We start from the raw sequence: 14,346 nt of genomic DNA, 5'->3' as shown, positions 1-14,346 counted from the left end.
TGGGAGAGAAGGGACTGTGGGCTGGTCAACCCCCTGGGGGGGGGGTAATTTCTCGCTTTCTGTCTCTCTATCTCTCTTTGTCTTTCCAGTGAGCATACTTGCTCTATAGCAAAAACCTCTCTCTCAAAAAGAAATAATGATAACAATAATAAGATGGTAGGTAGGGAACGGATGGGCAGAGTGGCCTTTGTATCTGGCTCAACACTTAGTTCTAAGGAACTTTCTGAAATACTTCCTCTTCACTCTAATCTGCTTTTTTCAGTGTCTTCTTGTGTAGTGAATTCAGTGTGAGCAAGATTCCTGCGTGGCGTGAGCTTCTAGCGCTCTCTCGGGGACGTGAGTACGGGTGAACCTACCACCGCCCTCTCCCCGTAGCCGATACATTTCTCCTGAGCAGAAACTGCACATCTTCATCAAGACTTCTTTGGCGGCGACTGCAGGGCCCTGACAGCAGCAAGGGTCTAGCAAGCCACAGTCCCCCTTGCTTGGAGGGCGTTGGGAGGTTGGGGGTCTGGCCTGTGCAGGTCCATTGCGGACATTCCTTAGAGCGTGTGTCCTGGCTGGTGTCCGTCAGGGCAGGTTGGGGAGGGAAGGGGTCTTTTCTAGAGCCAGGAGGACACACCCCTCAACCAGGGCCATCTGTATCTTCCCCTTACAGGAAAGTCCCCAAGTGCTGGTCCATTTCAGAGCCTGGGGAAACGTCTGGTTGCCTCTGGGGAGCTCCCCTTCCAGGGGAGAGGACATGGCTGTCAGGGAAGTCCGCAGTCGGTGCAGGACTGGAAGCGCCCTGGCAGACTAGCTCTTGCCTATCCCACAGCCTCAGTTTTCCTGCAGCAGCTTTTCCCCCTTTCTTCAGAGGCCAAGGGAGGAAGGAAATGCAGAGGCATCCAGAAAGATCCAGAAACTCCCTGGAATTGCCAGAAATCTCTAGGCCTGCGTCGATCCCGTGGTGCAGTGCAGTAAGACGCCTGGGCGGCCCGGCTGCACCCTTGAAAGAGGTACAGACTCCGCCCTGTCTCCTCAGACTCTGGGGAAACGAATGTGGAGCAATGAAGCAGCACAGGACCCTGCAGAGCCAGCGCTGGAAGAGGCCCTGGGGAGTGCGACGTCCCTGCTTTCTAGTGTCCCCGTCTGTGAAATGGGGGGAGTGACAGTGCTACCTCATGAGAAGCTCGGTGCGCTGTGTACATGGTGACACAGCCAGGACACTCGACTCACCCAAGGTCTCCGAGTGAGTCAGTGGGAACACCGAGCTCGCAGGTTCAGGCCAGTCTGGATGACTCCAGGCATTTTCTAGAGCGTTTGCAGCTCCAGGCTGTTCCCCACCCTCAGAGCATCAACAGAACCGACAGTGCCCCCTACTGGCTTCCAGAGCAGGGCTGACCAGGGCAGCAGCCTCTGAGAGCAGAGGGTTCGAACGCAGGGAAGACTGGTCCACAGAAAGGTTCCTTGGAGTTTTCCAAAACTCCAGGGTTTTGCTGCCAAAGATGACACCCCTGAAATGACCTGGAGCCTGTCCTCTTCACTCTTCTCCCCTCCTCCTGCCAAGTCGCTCAGTGTAAACACTAGACTGGGGACAGGAGGCCCTGGGTCCAGGAAGGCCCATGGGTTGGCTCTGTAACTTTGGACAAATCCCTAGACTCTCCGGGACCTCTTTCTTAGAGTTCTTCTCAAGTCCAGAGCAACCCAAGTTCAAGGATTGCCTGAGCTCCGCTAGGCCTCAAGCCGGGGAGTCCAGGCCGTAACTTGCTACAGGTGTTAGGGGGCCTCAGCAGCTCAGCAGGGAGGCACACGTGAAGGGTATCACCCTGCTCTCATTCCCAGTCCAGTGCAGCCCAGGGCCAGGCCTTCCGCCTTGGCCTGCTTTGCCGTCCCTCCTGGGAGTGGGGGTGGGTGTGCAGGGCAGCAGCAGGTCTCCCTCCCAGCCTGTGCCATCCTCTGCCTCGGCCCTTCTGGGCTGCATGCCGTCTGGCTAGGAGCGGGATGGGCCTATCCGTTTCCCTCTGGCACTTGGCGGGGTCACCTTACGTGTGCAGTGCATGATGAAGTCTTCCGGTGATGCCTCCTGACGGAAGCAGGTCTGACTTCTATCACGGCCCGAGGAAAGGTCGCAGCCTGGGACTCGGTATTACTCTGTCACAGAAATGAGAGGAGCAGTCTGCCACAATGAGGACTGTCTGCTCCGTGGCCTGCTCGCCCCTGTCACTTCCTCCTGCTGTCTCTCCTGACAGTGCGGGTGAGACTCCCCCTCCCATGGCAGGATCAACGCACCTCCCAGGGCAAGTGAACCCCTGGTACGGTGCCCCTCCAGCTCAGCCTCCAGACACAGCTGGCCTGAAATAGCTGAGGCAGAGGTAGGGCAGGGGCAGCCGGGAGGCTCCCCTTACTTCCTGAGGTTCATCCCTTTATTTTCCCCACTCCGATCCATAAGGTACAGAAAGAAGGAAAAAAACTCAGATGCTAAGAGTGGGCGAAATTGTTTGCAGTGGTTATTTGTGAGTGAGGGGACTGGAGAGGGTGTGAATGAGATTGGAGGTATGAGTTTTCAATTTTTTTTTTTGGAGAGATGTTTGCTATAGGGGTGTGTGTGTGCTTGCTGGAGAGAGAGAGAAAGAGAGAGAGAGAGCAGAGAAATCACCCTCCCCCACCAGAGGGATGGCCATACTGCAATCGCTTCTCCTCCATTCTCCTCTCAGGATTTTGGGAATGCATGCACACATGCCTGGTGTGAGTTTTAAGCCGCCAGGTCCAGGACTTGAACCGTGGTCAACTACATGGGAGTCCAACTACATAACCATTGCACCATCTGCTGGTCCCGCATTTTCAATGCTTAATTTACACATGTATTTTAACGTTTTGTTTTTTATTTTTAACTTTCTTGTATTTTTTCACATTAACAAAGAGCAAGCACCCTCCCTGAGGTGTGAAGAATCCCTGTGTTAAAATGCATGATGCCAACTCAGGTGGAGCCAGAAAGGAAGGTTCCATTGCGAGGAGGATTACTAGGGATGGGATGAGGGAGAGTGGGCAGGAAGGACAGACCCTTGGAAGAATAAGATCATTCATAGCCAGCCTGCAGCATCGTAAGACTTGAGATCTAACCAGCTCCGTGGGGTTAGAGAAGGAGCATTTCCCACCCACCGGCATCCTTCCTTGTTACTTGGGGTGCAGGTTTCTCCCCTGGAAGGGTTTCCAGTTTCTGCACCCTCAGTCACTGCATAGATCTGAATTTCACAATGGAGGCTGTGGCCTGGCGACCACATTGCTGTTTGGCGAGCTGGCTGTCTTCCTTCTTCCCTTCTGCGAGAATTGCAGGATTCCTGACATAGCTTGTTGAGGGTTGCTCTGTTATGGGGGGAAATGAGAAAACTTTACAAACAGGGGCTCATCAGCAAACCAGAATTGACACTGGTAACGATGGCGTAAGAAGAGGCCCAATCGAGAAACTGGTATAACCCCACACCACAGGAGTAGAAGACGCTGCTCTAAACACATGACTCGTCTCGAGAGCAGGGACCACCGAGCAGGGAAAACACCGGGCGCTCAACCCTGCAACCCAGCCCAGGCTGCCCCTCCCACCCAGCTGCTCACAGAGGTGAGGATGGAAAGATGCGGCCCTGCTGGCAACAGGTCACCTTGAGGAAGTATCAGTTCAAGGAAGAAGCCTGGACAAACTGTCAGAAGCTCTCACATCCCTGGTACCAGCGAATCTTGTCCTCACATGACAGCAATGCCCGGGGGGAGGGGGGGCATTTTCCAACAAGTCTTGGCAAGATGCCTCTAGATCCTACGGTCCTTGCAGGAGTATGTGAACGGCGAGCGGGCGAGAAGAAACCTGGCAGGTCGCGTCTTCATTCTGGAAGGCCCGGAGCCGAAGCACGTGAAGTCACTGTGCATTCTATGCTTTCACTTTTTTAATTAAGTTTGTTTTATTATAGTTGTCATTTAAGAGATAACAATAATGTACAAGAATATACAAGTAAAAAGAATGATGTAACGACCCTCCTACACCCAGCACGCGGCTGCAGCAGTTACCAACATCTGCCATTCTGACTTCATCCATCCTTCCTCCCACTTGACCTCTCCACACCCCTCCGCTTCATTTCCCCCCACCCCCCGGTAAAGTTTATATGCATTGAACTGCACAAATCTTCACTCTATGATTTTGACAAATGGATATGTTCGTCTAGCTCAACCCCTTATTATAATAAAGACCATTTCTATCTCATTGCAATGAGCCATTGTACCTCCTCCCAGTCGATACCCCTGCCTCCACTGGACAACCACCATTCTGATTATTTTCACCTTTCCTAGAAATCTGTATAAATAAAACCACACAGTATGTACTTTTGTTTTGTTTTGTTTTGAGAGGTTTTTGCTATAGGGCACGTGCGCTCACCAGACAGACAGAGACAGAGAAACAGAAAGTGAGAAATCACTCCCCAGGGGGGATGGTCATGCTGCAATCCCTTCTCCTCCATTCTCCTCTTGGGATCTTGGGCACACACGCACACGCGCCCGGCATGAGTTTAAGCCACCGGGTCCGGGACTCGAACCGCAGTCAATTACGTGGGAGTCCAGCAACATAGCCATTATGCCAACTGCTAGTCCCCATAGTATGTACTTTTAAATTTCGGGATTTCTTCTATCCGCACAACTGCAACTAGATTATTCCACCTCGTTGCATGTCATTTTGTATCCTTACATGTGTTTGCATGTCGTTGCATGTACCACTAGCTCCTTTTTTCAAGGACTATGTTGTGTGGGGGCTTCATGCTTCAGTATCCGTTCTCCTGCTGATGGCTATTCACGTTCTTTCCACTTTGGGCTATAATTAACAGACCTATAGTGAATAATTATATACAAGACTTTTTGTGGACATATGCTTTCGTTCATCTCGGATAAACACCTAGAAGTAGACTTACTGGGTCAAAGAATAAACATACGATTAACTTGATGAGAATTGTCAGTCCTTTCTGGAAAGGGACTGTAACATTTTACCACCAGTGCATAAGGACTTCTGGTTGCTCCACATCCGTGCCAACATTTGGTGTTGACAGTCTTTCAAGTTTAGACTTTCTAGCAGGTATGGCTGTGTGACATATCTCAGTGTGGTTTTAATTTGCTTTTACCTAATGACAAATGAAATGTTAAGTACTTATATATATATATGCTTATTGCCCATTCATAAATCTTTCTTTGTAAGCTTTCTCTTAAATCTTTGACTGTTTTGTATTGAGCTGTTTGCTATAGGGCACGTGCGCTCACCAGACAGACAGAGACAGAGAAACAGAAAGTGAGAAATCACTCCCCAGGGGGGATGGTCATGCTGCAATCCCTTCTCCTCCATTCTCCTCTTGGGATCTTGGGCACACACGCACACGCGCCCGGCATGAGTTTAAGCCACCGGGTCCGGGACTCGAACCGCAGTCAATTACGTGGGAGTCCAGCAACATAGCCATTATGCCAACTGCTAGTCCCCATAGTATGTACTTTTAAATTTCGGGATTTCTTCTATCCGCACAACTGCAACTAGATTATTCCACCTCGTTGCATGTCATTTTGTATCCTTACATGTGTTTGCATGTCGTTGCATGTACCACTAGCTCCTTTTTTCAAGGACTATGTTGTGTGGGGGCTTCATGCTTCAGTATCCGTTCTCCTGCTGATGGCTATTCACGTTCTTTCCACTTTGGGCTATAATTAACAGACCTATAGTGAATAATTATATACAAGACTTTTTGTGGACATATGCTTTCGTTCATCTCGGATAAACACCTAGAAGTAGACTTACTGGGTCAAAGAATAAACATACGATTAACTTGATGAGAATTGTCAGTCCTTTCTGGAAAGGGACTGTAACATTTTACCACCAGTGCATAAGGACTTCTGGTTGCTCCACATCCGTGCCAACATTTGGTGTTGACAGTCTTTCAAGTTTAGACTTTCTAGCAGGTATGGCTGTGTGACATATCTCAGTGTGGTTTTAATTTGCTTTTACCTAATGACAAATGAAATGTTAAGTACTTATATATATATATGCTTATTGCCCATTCATAAATCTTTCTTTGTAAGCTTTCTCTTAAATCTTTGACTGTTTTGTATTGAGCTGTTTATCTTTTCATTTTTGAGCTGTAGACATCTATTATATATTCTAAATACAAGTCCTTTTTCAGATAGGAGTTTTGATACATTTTCTTTCAGTTCGTGGCTTGCCATTTCATTTTCTTAATTGCATCTTTTGAGAAAGTCTCATTTATCATTTTTTTTTCTTTTATGGTTATTATTTTTCCCTGTCCTGTCTAAAAAATCTTTACCTAACTTAGATTGCAAAGATATTTGCTCGCTCTTTCTCTTTTTTTCCTTAAAAGCTTTTTAATGTCAGTTTTTATGTTTGGCTCTATCTTTCATCTCATATTAACTTTTGTGTATTGTATGAGGGAGGAGTCCCTTTTTCCCCCTATGTGGATACCCAGCTGTTCTCACAGCATTTGTTAAAAAAAATATATAAAATTCCTTTCTCCACTGAAATGTCGTGATGCCATTGTCAAACATCAATTGATCATATAAATGAAAGTCTACGTCTGGCCTCACTATTCTGTTTAATTGACCAATGACCTATTATTACAGCAATATTACAGTGTTTTTATTATTTCATAGTGATTCTTAAGTTCAGGAAGTATATGTTTTCAGCTTTGTTCTTTCACAAAATTGGTTGATTATTCTAGGTTGTTTTTTCATATGAAAAGATTTTAGAAGCATATTATCAGTTCTATTTTTAAGCTGGGGAAATTTTGATTGGAATTGAATTGAATCTATAATTAGGGGAAAATTTACATCTCGACAATATTGAGTCATCTAAACTGTGAACATGGTGTAAGCTCTCCATTTATTATAGAAATTACAAAAGCAAACTATAGAAATTATTACAGAATCTGTCATTTCTCTCAACAGTATCTTATAGTTTTATGTGTAGAAGTTTTACAGATCTTTTGGAAAATTTTTTTCTTCCAGGGATTAAATTGTGTTTCTATCTCCACCCCCAAAACTTCATATGTTGAAGGCCTAACCCCCAAATGTTATTGTATTTGGAGACAGGAGGTAATTAAGGTTGAATGAGGTCATAAGGGTAAGGCTCTAATCTGATAGAATAGACCTAAGACGAAGAGAAAGATTTCTTTCTCAATGAGCACAAACCTAGGCAGTCGTGAGGACACAGTGGCCATCTGCAATGCAGGAGAGCCCCCACCAGAACCTAACCATGCTGGCACCCCAATCTCAAATCTCCAATCTTCAGATAGGGGAGAAAAGTAATATAACAACATATCTGGGAGTTGTTTAAACCACCCCAATCTGCTGTTATGTCAACCTAAGAAAATCAATTATTTAGTCTTTATTGTTGAGGGATAGTTTGACTGGGTATAGAATTATTGGTGGCAAGTTTTTGTTTTAGGTTGGGGGGATTGTGGTTCTTTCAGCACTTAAAATTGTCCCACTATCTTCTGGTCTCCTTCTCTGATAAAAGATTAGGCATTATTATTATCTCTTAATAAAATGTGTTATTTTTTTCTGCTTTCCAAAATTTATTTTTGGATTTCAGCTACTTGATTATGATGGAACTGTGTGTGTCTCTCTTTTTGTATTTATTCTGCTTGGAGTTCATGGAACTTCCTGGACCTGTAAATTAATCACTATCTGTTGTAAATTTTTAGTCACTATTTCTACTAATATTTTTCTGTCTCATATTCTTTCTCCTCTTCTAGGATGCCAGCTACACATAGTGGAGCTTGATATTTTCCCACAGATTTATGAGGCTCTGTTCATTTTTCTTCCATTCTTTTCCTATCCATTTTTCTTATTGGATGATTTCTACTGATCTAACTTCAAATTTATTGGCTCTTTCTTCTATTCCCAGTCTACTACTAAAGAAATCAAGGAGTTCTTTCATTTCAGTTATGTACATTTTGGGTATAGAATTGAAATGCCCAATACAGTAGTCACTATATGTCTATTTAAATTTGAATTCATTGAAGTTAATTAAAATCAGTTTGTGGTTCATTTACAGTAACCGTATTAATAGTACTCAGTAGCCACAAGTGCCTAGTGACTACAGTGTTGGACTGTACAGATACAGAAATTTCTATCACTGCAAAGAGTCCTATTGAACAGCATGACTCTGTAATTTCCATTCAACTCTTTCTAATAGCTTCTATTTCTTTACTGAGTTTTTAAAAATTTTGTATGTATTTCCCTTATGTATATATTTTCCTTTAAGTCTTTCGAGCATATTTATAATTGCTGCTTTAAATTTCTTATCTACTAATTCCAGCATCTAGATCTACTTAGCGTCAGTTTCTATTGATTTTCACTTCTTGAATCTAAGTAACATTTTCAGTTTCTGTACCCGTCTAGTGATTTTGGGGTGGGTACTGGACATTTTTACTAATACATTGTAGTGCTTCTAAAGACTGTTTTATTCTCCTGTCAACTTATTATGTTAGGCAATTACATTGACCATCTCAGTTTCCAAAGTTCATCCCCCCTTTGTACAGCAGCAACTAAAACCCCAGTTCAGTTCTTTCAGCTTCCAGCTGCTGCTCTTTCTTCCTGGGTCCCGTTTAGTCTCTCCTGAATCTATATCTTGTAGATGTGCCAAGAATTTGGGTGAACCTCATATGTAAATGTTGGGACTCACCTCCCCTAGGCATCCTTCCTTCAAGACTGCTCCTTCAACTTTCTAAATTTCTTCCAGCCCTGAATGCTGTCCTCTGACACCTCAAGCCAGTGCAGCTGTGGCTTTCTGCCACCTCGACTTATGCACAGATTTGACATTTCCAGGCAAAAAGCTTTAAACTCACAAATATCACTCATGCTGTTAATGTCTCAAGGATAGACTCCCTTTTAGTTTTTGCCTATTTTTAATTGCTTCTCTGTGCCCTTTTATATTTTGCCCAGGGCTTACATTTGTCATCTGTGGAATAGTTACAGTGACCAAATTACTACATTATCACCTAAAGCCGGTAGCTCCCACCATGCATGTATTTCATAGTATGATGTTCACCCAGTTTGTGTTGCTGCAGACAATTAACACTGGGGCATACAACCTCAGGAGAAGAAGCATCTATTCTTCACTGCATGGAGGAAGTACAAAGACTGCCTTTATACCATTAGCCATCAGAGTCCAAAGTCATCAGTATCTCTGGGCTGGAGATGCCATTGTTCTCTAAAGAACACGATTATACAAGGGGAAACCAGTATAGTCCCATCTGTATGGAATTATTCCTTTGATTCTTACAAGAATTGAAAACAAACTTTGGTTTTTCTTCTAAAGAAAGAAATGAGAGTGTTTCTGTCACTAATCAGCATCATTATTATATATATTCAAAATAATTTTTCTTTAAACTACTTACATTTACCTATACATCACACTCCCACAGAACCCTAACGGTCTAGTAATAATTTGACAGTGACGATATACATGGGTGCTGGGAGTCATACTGCATAGTGGGAGGAGCACAAAGCCCAGTTTTACCATTATTGAGCCGTGTTCTTGGAAAAAGTTTGAAACCACTTTAACCCACAGTTTTCTCATCTGGAAATCTGGAATAATAAGATTTTCCCAGGAGGGTTGCTGAGAAAGTTAAAGGCTGGAAAGTTCCTGCCATAATGCTGATGTCGTAAGATTAGAAAATTCAGTTTCCCACCACTCTTCCTTTAGATCTATTTACAATGCACTAAGGTCTCTACAACCAACTGAAATTCCAGCTGAAGGAAGGGTCTTACCAGCAATGAGAACGTCTTCAAATTGATTCACAGCTAATCATGGGTAATGGTCAGTGACACTTGTCACTAACCCAGAGAGACCTTGAGCATGGTGTCTTCATAGCCCTTCTGAGGGCTCCTTCACTTTCCTACAGTTTCAGGAAAACTCCACTTCCTATGGTTCCTCGGGTGGGACCACATTTCAGTGAAACCCTCCAATATACGGGGGTCACCTGAGGAATGAGTTTCCTTGAGTCACCTGATATTCAGATGAGAGAGGAAAATGATGACGTCATAATTGTCAGTGCCTCCTCCTAGGCTAGAGCGTCAAATGTGCTGTTATTTACCCCTTTGTAAGATGAAATTCATGCAAAGAGGGCTGCAGGGCTGCCTTGCTCCAAAAATTGAACAAAAGTTTTCAGCTTTCTTGGCCTTTTCATTCCTTTCAAGTGCATCTACCGTAAAAGGCGACCATTGTTGAATCGCTTTAGCGCCTACTGGGAAAAGGCCTTCCACGGTGCTGGGTCCACCAGTGAGCTTCTGCTTCTCGGAATGTCAAGCAGTTATTGACTTCTTGGATTGTGCTAGCGCGTCGCAATGTTCTGTTTCTTATCACCGGCACTTCGCCTAGAGTGTCACAGCCCCGCTTCTCCACAAAGCGAGAGGTGGCCCTGAGGCTCCAATTACTCACTACTCAAGAACAATGTCATCTCAGGAAGGAACAATGCACAAACTGACAAAGAGCCCTCGGTCTGTCTTCACAGGAGTCAAGTTGCTCCACGACTATCTGTGCAAGCTGTCGCTACAAACTGTGCCCACCGTAAGACTCCAGGGGGATTTATTTCTAATGACAAGCCACCCCCTCCGCATGCACGGAGGAGACGTGTGTTCAGTGCCTAGAACTAAAAATTATTTGTTTGCCGGCGTATGTAGGCATGCAGTACTGAACCGTACTCGGAGATTCCCCCCCTCCCTGCTCATCGCAGATGAGGTTGAGCCACCTCCAAGGTAATTTATCACCCTGACTCACTCATTCATCCATTCGTTCATTCATTCGTTAAATGCCTATTTGAGTTTCTGGCTCTAGGTAGACAGCAGAGAGCAAAGCGGACGCTGGCTCTGCCTCTGGTGGCTTACATTCTAGTGGGTCAAGACAGATGACAGGGAATGGATGAACATAATATCATAGAGAGGAAAGTGCTAAGGAAGAAAATAGCAGAACAAGATCAGAGGATAGAGAATGAGAGGGTCGGGGAAGTATTTTTCAGAGTGCTTAGAGAAGCCCTTTCCACTCAGACAGTATTTGGGCAGAGTGACAGGGAAAGACAGCAGCAAGCGCGGATATTTGGAGCAGGAATACCCTTGTTTGGCTTGAGGAAGAACAAGGGGAAACTGAGGCAGGTGCAGAGTGAGCAGGAGATAGGGAAATAGGAGACAAGTCCAGGAGGTAGAAAGAGGCCAGATCTTGCCAGACTCTTCTAAGGCTAATGCTGGGACCATAGCAGCAGCTTCCTAGCAGAAGTTCTGGCCTCTGGTCTTGTTTCACCCCCCACTCCATTCTCCACACAACACCGGTCTGAGCTGCCTATGTGACCAGGTAGCCTTCCTACAAATGCCCTCAAAGGTTTTCATCATTTACAGGATCGAGCTCAAGCTCCCCCTTGGTTCTGGCCCTGCATCCCTCTCTAGCCTCCCTACCTTATAGGTTATGCCCCAGCAGAACCAAGCTGTGTGGCCTTGCCCTGCCCAAATGGAGCTTCTTCTCTTTTAAGCCATGGCTCATGGGGCCTTCTGCCTGGAAGGCAGACACCAGGCTGATTTCAGCTGTTGACTTAGCCTTGGGATCTTGGTGTCATTTGAGGTCAGTCACTGCGCTGTGATGAGTGACAGAGGAGAAATCTAGCCCCCATGGATCCACCTCCATGGATCTACCCCATGGATCCACTCCATGGATCTACCCCACGCTCTAAGGATCTGAATCTCAGGTAAGAGAAGCAGAGGTGAAGGTTCTGGGCACTGGTTCATTCTATCAGATGGCATGTTCTGGAACAGGAACAAGCATTGGCTGAGTGAAGGCTGCTCACAGAAGACCCACTGTATGTCCCAGGAAATACAAACTATTCCATGCACACAGTTTCTCTACTCCTCACAACACAGATTACACAGACGAGGAAACCGAGGTTGCACAAAGCAGAGCTGGGATTCAGACCCCAGTTATGAGATTCCATTGCCCATAATCTCATCCCTTCCAGAAATAGACAGGGAGGCCACTGAGAGGACTGAGGTACCTGTGTCCCTCAGCATGTGTGCATACACCTGAAGAGGCAGCTATCAGGAGGGGGCTGAGAGAAGCAGCTCTGGGCCAGTCTGCCTGTGTTCACATCCTGGCTCAATGCAGGTCAGCTCGGGGCCTCTCAGTGGCTCAGTGGCACATCTGTAAAATGTGGCCGTTATTACTGGAACCTATGCTGTAGGCGCATGAGGACTGGAAGAGTCCATCGCTGTAAAGCACTTTCACCGCCCTGGCACATATCAAGAGCAGGACCTCGTGAGGGCAGACAGAAGTCCTCCGGTCCACCTGGCTGGCCCAGGATCAGCAGTGCAGCGGGTGAGAAGCGGCCTGTACGGCAGAAGCACAGGGTTGGGGTCCACTGGGACTTGCCTTTATTTTGCATTTGCAAAATACAATGGAGGGATATTTTCTGCGGAGCTAGTCCACAGCTTTTTGCAGTGCTGGAGGATGCCTTTGTTAAGGGGCTGCTTCTTCCTCCTCTCCTTCTTTCCTGATGCTCATTCTAACATTCGGAGATGACCACTAAGGTCAGTTCTGGTCTAGTTCATTTCCTCTTGACTGCAAACTCCGAGTCCCAAACCAAAGAGCTCCTGCTCTTCCAGGCTGCTCTGCAGCCCGGTTGCTTTTATGGCAGTCGTAACTCTCTTGAATAGCTGGCGTTCCACTACAGCTACTAGTGCAAAACTGGTACTCCTGTCTCTTCTGCAGTGTATTCATAAATTCCGACGGGCATTCATTTAGTGCCTACTGTGCGTGTCATGTAGATGCCCACTGAGGTCCCGCACCACTCCCTGTCACCACCGTCCCCGCACACATGCCTGGCTATCATCCTCGGGAGGAAGCTACCTCCTTGCCTCAGTCCAGGAGAAGAGAATTGCTGTCCCTCCTACTCCAGCATCCACTGTTTCTTCACAACTGTCCCTCAGCCTGGTGATCGGCCCCCAACGGGTCAGCTGTCTGCAGCCTGCTGTGGCCTGTGGCTGCACTGCCTACTGCTAGACCTCTCTCAGTTCTCGGCACCCCAATGGTCTGCGGCCGCCATCAATACATCTTCCTGTATAATCTCTGCGAGTGTTTTTTTTTTCCCCCAGAGGGTGAGTGTACTCAAAAGAGAGTGAGACAGAGAGAGGGAGAAAGCACCACCCCCATGGGGCATGTCATGCCACAATCCCTTCTCCTCCCCCACCCCGTCTTTCCAGATCTTTGGGCACTCATGCACGCAGCCCCCACACGTTTCCCAAGCCACCAGGTCCAGGATGCAAACCACGCGGTCGGCCAGGTGGGATCCACTGCCTTAACCACCAGGTCCTGGAGCCGGCTCTCCTGGGCTTTTCAAACATGCTGTATTACTGCCCCCATCACCACCCTCTGATTTTCCTCTATCTGAGAAAAAAAGGGAAACCGAACACTCAGTTCCCTCCAGCCCTTCCACTGCCCATCCCCAGATCTACCAAACAAATCCAAGAACAAACATCTCCACGTCCCACTACACACCTCCTTCCAGGGCAGCCCCAAGACTCCCAAGCAGGCAGCCTCTGCACCCCAGATTCATGGGTATGTTACTGGCAGGGATCTATTCCAGCCTGAATCCAAGGACTTTCACATGGAGAAGGACTTCAAGTCATGTCTCTGCTATTGATCGGCATTGCATTTCTGCTATGACAGTGACAGCAGGTAGGTCTGGGCCCCCTGATAGCTCACTATCGTTCCCCACTCCCCGAGTAATTCCCATCGAGCTGGCTTCAAGTGGGTTTGCACATTGTCTTTGCCATTGCTGAGACACCACGGAGCTCCGGACCACACACAATAGGTGTTCCGCCACGCTCCTGTGCACGTGGGTGCCCGCTACCTCCCCCTCATTTTCCTCGCCTTATTTTTCTATGGTATTAAAGGACCACAAAGAAACTCAAAGTCAGCCGTGTTCTTTGTTGTTATTATTAGTTGTCGTGCATGGAAGGGACAAACAATGAAGCTTGTTCTCTTACCTCTCCAGTTCCAGAGATTTATTTGCTAGAATTTTTTTTTTTGTCACTGTGTTGAAAGAACTCAAGAAAGACTAATTACCTTCTTTTCTTTTTGAGCTGAGCATAAAGCTGGATAGGAGAGTAAGCCTGGGCAAACCACTTCTGGTACTGGTTTTGCGTCGCAGCCTCTCAAGAGGCGATTGTTGACTCTCCTGTGCTTTTATAATTTGTCTTTGGAAAACTGTAAGCCGCTTCCCCTAACACACACACACACACACACACACACACACACACACACCACAGGGATGCTGGAGGAGGCAACCAGGC

Source organism: Tupaia chinensis, unplaced genomic scaffold, assembly GCF_000334495.1.
Source record: "Tupaia chinensis unplaced genomic scaffold, TupChi_1.0 Scaffold000159_1, whole genome shotgun sequence".
NCBI classification, from domain to species: domain Eukaryota; kingdom Metazoa; phylum Chordata; class Mammalia; order Scandentia; family Tupaiidae; genus Tupaia; species Tupaia belangeri.
The sequence above is the reverse complement of the archived record's forward strand: the minus strand, read 5'-3'. Positions refer to the sequence as shown.